This window comes from Mya arenaria, chromosome 15 (genome assembly GCF_026914265.1).
Source record: "Mya arenaria isolate MELC-2E11 chromosome 15, ASM2691426v1".
NCBI lineage: Eukaryota > Metazoa > Mollusca > Bivalvia > Myida > Myidae > Mya > Mya arenaria.
The window spans coordinates 17810746-17823748 of NC_069136.1; positions in this window are offsets into that span (position 1 = coordinate 17810746).

The following is a 13003-nucleotide window of genomic DNA, read 5'->3' on the forward strand; positions in this document are numbered from 1 at the left end:
TATTTAAGGTGATTATGAATTACCAAAATTTCAAGAAGCGTTTTAGTTTAATGAGACTTCTCGAACAAGTATTACTGAAAATATAACTACTTATGAGGTTCATAGTTTTACAAATATTTGTTGATTTATGCAAAGTAATCTATGTTATTTGGAGACTTGTTTTAGAAGCCAATCAGGCCAGTACCTTTGTTTACAGTTGGGCTCTAACTATCTTTGTACACTAAGCACTGCATGTCTGAGAGCAGCACTCTGCAACTGATTTCCACCTGATGAAATCGCTTTACTCTCAGACCCAACTCAACATGATCTTTTACAACACTTAATGACATTTGGCAACCTAAATAACGCTACAAGAATGACTTTAAGAGAAGATCAATTTAATAAGAATACTACAAGCAGCAGCCTAGAAGAAGATAACTTACAACAAGCATCAACCTAGAAGAAAATAATTTACTACAAGCAGAAGCCTAGAACTAGATGATTTAACTACAAGCAGCATCCTAGAACAAGATAATTTTACTACAAGCATCAGCCTAGAAGAAGATAATTTACTACAAGCAGCAGCCTAGAACAAGATAACTTTACTACAAGCAGCAGCCTAGAAAAAGGTAATTTACTACAAGCAGCAGCCTAGAAGAAGATAATTTACTACAGGCAGCAGCAGCCTAGAACAAGATAATTTAACTACAGGCAGCATCATAGAACAAGATAATTTTACTACAAGCAGCAGCCTAGAACAAGATAATTTTACCAGAAGAATATAACTTTACCAGAAGAAAAAAAACAACAACTAGGTCTTCAACAGCTTCCTACTTCATAACAATTATGTTTCAAATTGTCTACTATCAAGTGTCCTATTCGAGATCATACACTCAGTCATACATGTACATACACTCAGTCAAACAAGCACATACACTCAGACACTCATGCAAGCTCATACACTCATTTATACAAGCACATACACTCAGTCATACAAGCACATACACTCAGTGATACAATCGCATACACTCATTCATACAAGCACATACACTCAGTCATACAAGCACATACAGTCAGCCATACAAACTAATACGCTCAGTCATAAACGCACATACACTGTGTCATACAAAGTCATACACTCAGTCAAACAAGCACAAACACTCAGTCATAAAAGCTCATACACTCAGTCATACAAGCACATACGTTCAGTCATACAAGCACATACACAATGTCATACAAGCTCATAAACTCAGTCAAACAAACACATACACTCATTCATACAAGCACATACACTCAGTCATACAAGCACATAGACTCAGTCATACACGCACATACACTCAGACATACAAGCACATACACTCAGCCATAAAAGCTCATACACTCAGTCAAACGCGCTCATAAACTCAGTCAAACAAACACATACACTCAGTTATACAATCAAATACACTCAGTAATACAAGCTCATACAATCAGTCATACAAGCATATACACACAGTTTTACAAGCATATACACTCAGACATACAAGCACATACAATCAGTTATACAAACACATACACTCAGTTACACAAGCACATACACTCAGTCATTCAAACACATACCCTCAGTCATACAAGCATATACACTCAGCTATACAAGCACATACACTCAGTCATACAAACACATACACTCAGTCATACAAGCACATACAATCAGTCATTGAAGCACATACACTCAGACATAAAAGCACATACACTCGATCATACATACACATACACTCAGTCATACAAGCACATACAATCAGTCATTGAAGCACATACACGCAGTCATACAAGCACATACGCTCAGTAATACAAGCTTATACACTCAGTCATACAAGCACATACACTCAGACATACAAGCACATACACTCAGTCATACAAGCACATACACTCAGTCATACAAACACATGCACCCAGTCATACAAGCACATATACTCAGTCATACAAGCACATACACTCCGTCATACAAGCACATACACTCAGACATACAAGCACATACACTCAGCCATAAAAGCTCATACACTCAGTCATACAAGCTCCTTCACTCAGTCATACAAGCACATACACGCATTCATACAAGCTCATGCACTCAGTCATGTAAGCTCATAAATTCAGTCATACAAGCAGATACACTCAGTCATACAAACACATACACTCAGACATACAAGCTTATACACTCAGACATACAAGCTCATACACTCAGTCATACATGCACATACACTCAGTCATACAAGCACATACACTTAGTCATACAAGCACATACACTTAGACATACAAGCACATACACTCAGTCATGCAAGCTCATACACTCAGTCATACAAGAACATACAATCAGTCATACAATCACTTACACTCAGTAAAACAAGCACATACGCTCAGTAATACAATCACATACACTCAGTCATACAAGCACATGCCCTCAGTCATACAAGCTCATACACTCAGTCATATAACCTTATACACTCAGTCATACATGCACATACACTCAGTCATACAAGCACATACACTCAGTCATACAAACACATACACTCAGTCATACAAGCACATACAATCAGTCATTGAAGCACATACACTCAGTCATACAAGCACATACGCTTAGTAATACAAGCTTATACACTCAGTCATACAAGCACATACACTCAGTCATACAAGCACATACACTCAGTCATACAAGCTTATACACTCAGTCATACAAGCACATACAATCAGTCATTGAAGCACATACACTCAGTCATACAAGCTCATTCACTCAGTCATACAAGCTTATACACTCAGTCATACAAGCACATACACTCAGTCATACAAGCACATACACTCAGACATACAAACACTTACACTCAGTCATACAAGCTCATTCACTCAGTCATACAAGCTTATACACTCAGTCATACAAGCACATACACTCAGTCATACAAGCTCATTCACTCAGTCATAAAAGCTTATACACTCAGTCATAAAAGCACATACACTCAGTCATACAAGCACATACACTCAGTCATACAAGCACATACACTCAGTCATACAAGCACATACACTCAGTCATACAAGCACATACACTCAGTCATACAAGCTCATTCACTCAGTCATACAAGCTTATGCACTCAGTCATACAAGCACATACACTCAGTCATACAAGCTCATTCACTCAGTCATAAAAGCTTATACACTCAGTCATAAAAGCACATACACTCAGTCATACAAGCACATACACTCAGTCATACAAGCACATACACTCAGTCATACAAGCACATACACTCAGTCATACAAGCACATACACTCAGTCATACATGCACATACACTCAGTCATACAAGCTTATACACTCAGACATACAAGCACATACACTCAGTCATACAAGCACATACGCTCAGTAATACAAGCACATACGCTCAGTAATACAAGCACATAGACTCAGTCATAAAAGCACATACACTCAGTCATACAAGCTTATACACTCAGTCATACATGCACATATACTCAGTCATACAAGCACATACGCTCAGTAATGCAAGCTTTTACACTCAGTCATATAAGCACATACACTCAGTCATAAAAGCACATACACTCAGTCATACAAGCTTATACACTCAGTCATACAAACACTTACACTCAGTCATAAAAGCACATACACTCAGTCATACAAGCTTATACACTCTGACATACAAGCACATACGCTCAGTAATACAAGCACATAGACTCAGTCATACAAGCACATACACTCAGACATACAAGCTCATACACTCAGACGTACAAGCACATACACTCAGTCATACAAGCACATACACTCAGACATACATGAACATACACTCATTCATACAAGCTCATATATACAGTCATATAAGCACATACACTCAGACATACAAGCACATACACTCAGTCATACAAGCACATACACTCAGTCATACAAACACATACATCCAGTCATACAAGCACATATACTCAGTCATACAAGCACATACACTCCGTCATAAAAGCACATACACTCAGACATACAAGCACATACACTCAGCCATAAAAGCTCATACACTCAGTCATACAAGCTCCTTCACTCAGTCATACAAGCACATACACGCATTCATACAAGCTACTGCACTCAGTCATGTAAGCTCATAAATTCAGTCATACAAGCAGATACACTCAGTCATACAAACACATACACTCAGACATACAACCTTATACACTCAGACATATAAGCTCATACACTCAGTCATACAAGCACATACACTTAGACATACAAGCACATACACTCATTCATGCAAGCTCATACACTCAGTCATACAAGAACATACAATCAGTCATACAATCACTTACACTCAGTAAAACAAGCACATACGCTCAGTAATACAAGCACATACACTCAGTCATACAAGCACTTACACTCACTCATACAAGCACATACACTCAGTCATATATGCACATACACTCAGTCATACATGCACATACACTCAGTCATACATGCACATACACTCAGTCATACATGCACATACACTCAGTCATACAAGCACATACACTCAGTCATACATGCACATATACTCAGTCATACAAGCACATACGCTCAGTAATACAAGCAAATACACTCAGTCATACAAGCACATACCCTCAGTCATACATGCACATACATTCAGTCATACATGCACATACACTCAGTCATACAAGCACATACACACAGTCATACATGCACATACACTCAGTCATAAAAGCACATACACTCAGTCATACAAGCACATACACTCAGTCATACATGCACATACACTCAGTCATACATGCACATACACTCAGTCATACATGCACATACACTCAGTCATACATGCACATACACTCAGTCATACAAGCACATACACTCAGTCATACAAGCACATACGCTCAGTAATACAAGCACATACACTCAGTCATATAACCTTATACACTCAGTCATACATGCACATACACTCAGTCATACAAGCACATACACTCAGTCATACAAGCACATACACTCAGTCATACAAGCACATACACTCAGTCATACATGCACATTCCCTCAGTCATACAAGCACATACACTCAGTCATATAACCTTATACACTCAGTCATACATGCACATACACTCAGTCATACAAGCACATACACTCAGTCATACAAGCACATACACTCAGTCATACAAGCACATACACTCAGTCATACAAGCACATACCCTCAGTCATACAACCTCATACACTCAGTCATATAACCTTATACACTCAGTCATGAAAGCACATACACTTAGTCATACAAGCACATACACTCAGTCATACAAGCACATACACTCAGTCATACAAGCACATACACTCAGTCATACAAGCACATACACTCAGTCATACAAGCACATACACTCAGTCATACAAGCTCATACACTCAGTCATATAAGCACATACACTCAGTCATACAAGCACATACACTTAGTCATACAAGCACATACACTTAGTCATACATGCACATACACTCAGTCATACAAGCACATAAACTCAGTCATACAAGCACATACACTCAGTCATACAAGCTCATACACTCAGTCATACAAGCTCATACACTCAGTCATATAAGCTCATACACTCAGTCATGAAAGCACATACACTTAGTTACAGTAGCACATAAACTCAGTCATACAAGCTCATTCATTCAGTCATATAAGCTTATACACTCAGTCATACAAGCACATACACAAAGTCATGCAAGCTCATAAACTCAGTCAAACAAACACATACACTCAGTTATACAAGCACATACACTCATTTATACAAGTACATACACTCAGTCATAAAAAACACATACACTCATTCATACGAGCACATACACTCAGTCATACAAGCACATACACTCATTCATACAAGCACATACACTTAGTCATACAAGCATATACACTCATGTATACAAGTACATACACTCAGTCATAAAAACACATACACTCATTCATACGAGCACATACACTCAGTCATACAAGCACATACTCTCATTCATACAAGCACATACACTTAGTCATACAAGCACATACACAAAGTCATAAAAGCACATACACTCATTCATACGAGCACATACACTCATTGATACAAGCACATACACTTAGTCATACAAGCACATACACAAAGTCATACACGCTCATAAACTCTGTCAAACAAACACAGACACTCAGTTATACAAGCACATACACTCAGTCATACAAGCTCATACAATCAGTCATACAAGCATATTCACACTGTTTTACAAGCATATACACTCAGACATACAAGCATATACACTCTGACATACAAGCACATACACTCAGTTATACAACCACATACACTCAGTTATACAAGCACATACACTCAGTCATACAAGCACATACACTCAGTCAAACAAGAACATACGCTGAGTAATACAAGCACATAGACTCAGTCATACAAGCACATATACTCATTCATACAAGCTCGTACATTCAGTCATAAAAGCACATACACTCAGACATACAAGCACATACACTCAGTCAAACAAGCACATACACTCAGACATACAAGCACATACACTCAGTCATACAAACACATACACCCGGTCATACAAGCACATACGCTCAGACATACATGCACATACACTCAGACATACAAGCACATACACTCAGTCATACAAGCACATACACTCAGTCATACAAACACATACACCCGGTCATACAAGCACATACGCTCAGACATACATGCACATACACTCAGACATAGAAGCACATACACTCAGTCATACAAGCACATACACTCAGTCATACAAGCACATACACTCAGACATACATGCACATACACTCATTCATACAAGCTCATACATTCAGTCATACAAACACATACATTCAGTCATACAAGCACATACACTCAGACATACAAGCACATACACTCAGTCATACAAGCACATACACTCAGTCATACAAGCACATACACTCAGTCATACAAGCTTATACACTCAGTCATACAAGCACATACAATCAGTCATTGAAGCACATACACTCAGTCATACAAGCACATACACTCAGTCATACAAGCTTATACACTCAGTCATACAAGCACATACACTCAGTCATACAAGCACATACACTCAGACATACAAACACTTACACTCAGTCATACAAGCTCATTCAATCAGTCATACAAGCTTATACACTCAGTCATACAAGCACATACACTCAGTCATACAAGCACATACACACAGTCATACAAGCTTATACACTCAGACATACAAGCACATACACTCAGTCATACAAGCACATACGCTCAGTAATACAAGCTTTACACTCAGTCATATAAGCACATACACTCAGTCATAAAAGCACATACACTCAGTCATACAAGCTTATACACTCAGTCATACATGCACATATACTCAGTCATACAAGCACATACGCTCAGTAATACAAGCTTTTACACTCAGTCATATAAGCACATACACTCAGTCATAAAAGCACATACACTCAGTCATACAAGCTTATACACTAAGTCATACAAACACTTACACTCAGTCATAAAAGCACATACACTCAGTAATACAAGCTTTTACACTCAGTCATATAAGCACATACACTCAGTCATAAAAGCACATACACTCAGTCATACAAGCTTATACACTCAGTCATACAAACACTTACACTCAGTCATAAAAGCACATACACTCAGTCATACAAGCGTATACACTCTGACATACAAGCACATACGCTCAGTAATACAAGCACATAGACTCAGTCATACAAGCACATACACTCAGACATACAAGCTCATACACTCAGACGTACAAGCACATACACTCAGTCATACAAGCACATACACTCAGACATACATGAACATACACTCATTCATACAAGCTTATATATTCAGTCATATAAGCACATACACTCAGACATACAAGCACATACACTCAGTCATACAAGCACATACACTCAGTCATACAAACACATACACCCAGTTATACAAGCACATATACTCAGTCATACAAGCACATACACTCCGTCATACAAGCACATACGCTCAGACATACATGCACATACACTCAGACATACAAGCACATACACTCAGTCATACAAGCACATACACTCAGTCATACAAACACATACACCCGGTCATACAAGCACATACGCTCAGACATACATGCACATACACTCAGACATAGAAGCACATACACTCAGTCATACAAGCACATACACTCAGTCATACAAGCACATACACTCAGACATACATGCACATACACTCATTCATACAAGCTCATACATTCAGTCATACAAACACATACATTCAGTCATACAAGCACATACACTCAGACATACAAGCACATACACTCAGTCATACAAGCACATACACTCAGTCATACAAGCACATACACTCAGTCATACAAGCTTATACACTCAGTCATACAAGCACATACAATCAGTCATTGAAGCACATACACTCAGTCATACAAGCACATACACTCAGTCATACAAGCTTATACACTCAGTCATACAAGCACATACACTCAGTCATACAAGCACATACACTCAGACATACAAACACTTACACTCAGTCATACAAGCTCATTCAATCAGTCATACAAGCTTATACACTCAGTCATACAAGCACATACACTCAGTCATACAAGCACATACACACAGTCATACAAGCACATACACTCAGTCATACATGCACATACACTCAGTCATACAAGCTTATACACTCAGACATACAAGCACATACACTCAGTCATACAAGCACATACGCTCAGTAATACAAGCACATACGCTCAGTAATACAAGCACATAGACTCAGTCATAAAAGCACATACACTCAGTCATACAAGCTTATACACTCAGTCATACATGCACATATACTCAGTCATACAAGCACATACGCTCAGTAATACAAGCTTATACACTCAGTCATATCAGCACATACACTCAGTCATAAAAGCACATACACTCAGTCATACAAGCTTATACACTCAGTCATACAAACACTTACACTCAGTCATAAAAGCACATACACTCAGTCATACAAGCTTATACACTCTGACATACAAGCACATACGCTCAGTAATACAAGCACATAGACTCAGTCATACAAGCACATACACTCAGACATACAAGCTCATACACTCAGACGTACAAGCACATACACTCAGTCATACAAGCACATACACTCAGACATACATGAACATACACTCATTCATACAAGCTCATATATTCAGTCATATAAGCACATACACTCAGACATACAAGCACATACACTCAGTCATACAAGCATATACACTCAGCCATACAAACACATACACCCAGTCATACAAGCACATATACTCAGTCATACATGCACATACACTCCGTCATACAAGCACATACACTCAGACATACAAGCACATACACTCAGCCATAAAAGCTCATACACTCAGTCATACAAGCTCCTTCACTCAGTCATACAAGCACATACACGCATTCATACAAGCTCATGCACTCAGTCATGTAAGCTCATAAATTCAGTCATACAAGCAGATACACTCAGTCATACAAACACATACACTCAGACATACAAGCTTATACACTCAGACATACAAGCTCATACACTCAGTCATACATGCACATACACTCAGTCATACAAGCATATACACTTAGTCATACAAGCACATACACTTAGACATACAAGCACATACACTCAGTCATGCAAGCTCATACACTCAGTCATACAAGAACATACAATCAGTCATACAATCACTTACACTCAGTAAAACAAGCACATACGCTCAGTAATACAAGCACATACACTCAGTCATACAAGCACATACCCTCAGTCATACAAGCTCATACACTCAGTCATATAACCTTATACACTCAGTCATACATGCACATACACTCAGTCATACAAGCACATACACTCAGTCATACAAACACACACACTCAGTCATACAAGCACATACGCTCAGTAATACAAGCTTATACACTCAGTCATACAAGCACATACACTCAGTCATACAAGCACATACACTCAGTCATACAAGCTTATACACTCAGTCATACAAGCACATGCAATCAATCATTGAAGCACATACACTCAGTCATACAAGCTCATTCACTCAGTCATACAAGCTTATACACTCAGTCATACAAGCACATACACTCAGTCATACAAGCACATACACTCAGACATACAAACACTTACACTCAGTCATACAAGCTCATTCACTCAGTCATACAAGCTTATACACTCAGTCATACAAGCACATACACTCAGTCATACAAGCTCATTCACTCAGTCATAAAAGCTTTTACACTCAGTCATAAAAGCACATACACTCAGTCATACAAGCACATACACTCAGTCATACAAGCACATACACTCAGTCATACAAGCACATACACTCAGTCATACAAGCACATACACTCAGTCATACATGCACATACACTCAGTCATACAAGCTTATACACTCAGACATACAAGCACATACACTCAGTCATACAAGCACATACGCTCAGTAATACAAGCTTTACACTCAGTCATATAAGCACATACACTCAGTCATAAAAGCACATACACTCAGTCATACAAGCTTATACACTCAGTCATACATGCACATATACTCAGTCATACAAGCACATACGCTCAGTAATACAAGCTTTTACACTCAGTCATATAAGCACATACACTCAGTCATAAAAGCACATACACTCAGTCATACAAGCTTATACACTCAGTCATACAAACACTTACACTGAGTCATAAAAGCACATACACTCAGTAATACAAGCTTTTACACTCAGTCATATAAGCACATACACTCAGTCATAAAAGCACATACACTCAGTCATACAAGCTTATACACTCAGTCATACAAACACTTACACTCAGTCATAAAAGCACATACACTCAGTCATACAAGCTTATACACTCTGACATACAAGCACATACGCTCAGTAATACAAGCACATAGACTCAGTCATACAAGCACATACACTCAGACATACAAGCTCATACACTCAGACATACAAGCACATACACTCAGAAATGCATGCACATACACTCAGCCATACAAACACATACGCTCAGACATACATGCACATACACTCAGTCATACAAGCACATACACTCAGTCATACAAACACATACACCCAGTTATACAAGCACATATACTCAGTCATACAAGCACATACACTCCGTCATACAAGCACATACACTCAGACATACAAGCACATACACTCAGCCATAAAAGCTCATACACTCAGTCATACAAGCTCCTTCACTCAGTCATACAAGCACATACACGCATTCATACAAGCTCATGCACTCAGTCATGTAAGCTCATAAATTCAGTCATACAAGCAGATACACTCAGTCATACAAACACATACACTCAGACATACAAACACATACGCTCAGACATACATGCACATACACTCAGTCATACAAGCACATACACTCAGTCATACAAACACATACACCCAGTTATACAAGCACATATACTCAGTCATACAAGCACATACACTCCGTCATACAAGCACATACACTCAGACATACAAGCACATACACTTAGTCATACAAGCACATACACAAAGTCATAAAAGCACATACACTCATTCATACGAGCACATATACTCATTGATACAAGCACATACACTTAGTCATACAAGCACATACACAAAGTCATACACGCTCATAAACTCTGTCAAACAAACACAGACACTCAGTTATACAAGCACATACACTCAGTCATACAAGCTCATACAATCAGTCATACAAGCATATTCACACTGTTTTACAAGCATATACACTCAGACATACAAGCATATACACTCTGACATACAAGCACATACACTCAGTTATACAACCACATACACTCAGTAATACAAGCACATACACTCAGTCATACAAGCACATACACTCAGTCAAACAAGAACATACGCTGAGTAATACAAGCACATAGACTCAGTCATACAAGCACATATACTCATTTATACAAGCTCATACATTCAGTCATAAAAGCACATACACTCAGACATACAAGCACATACACTCAGTCAAACAAGCACATACACTCAGACATACAAGCACATACACTCAGACATACAAGCACATACACTCAGAAATGCATGCACATACACTCAGCCATACAAACACATACGCTCAGACATACATGCACATACACTCAGACATAGAAGCACATACACTCAGTCATACAAGCACATACACTCAGTCATACAAGCACATACACTCAGACATACATGCACATACACTCAGTCATACAAGCTCATACATTCAGTCATACAAACACATACATTCAGTCATACAAGCACATACACTCAGACATACATGCACATACACTCAGTCATACAAGCACATACACTCAGTCATACAACCACATACACCCAGTCATACAAGCTTATACACTCAGTCATACAAGCACATACAATCAGTCATTGAAGCACATACACTCAGTCATACAGCTCATTCACTCAGTCATACAAGCTTATACACTCAATCATACAAGCACATACACTCAGTCATACAAGCACATACACTCAGACATACAAACACTTACACTCAGTCATACAAGCTCATTCACTCAGTCATACAAGCTTATACACTCAGTCATACAAGCACATACACTCAGTCATACAAGCTCATTCACTCAGTCATAAAAGCTTATACACTCAGTCATAAAAGCACATACACTCAGTCATACAAGCACATACACTCAGTCATACAAGCACATACACTCAGTCATACAAGCACATACACTCAGTCATACAAGCACATACACTCAGTCATACATGCACATACACTCAGTCATACAAGCTTATACACTCAGACATACAACCACATACACTCAGTCATACAAGCACATACGCTCAGTCATACAAGCACATACCTCTATGATTTATTATGTGACAACACGTTCAAATATAGATATTTGAAAAAGAATATTTATTAGTCTCATGTGTTATACATTTTATTAAACAGTAAACTCTTACCTACTCTTACATGTTACAAAGGTGAAAGATTATTCATTGATCATTCCTAGCATAAAATTT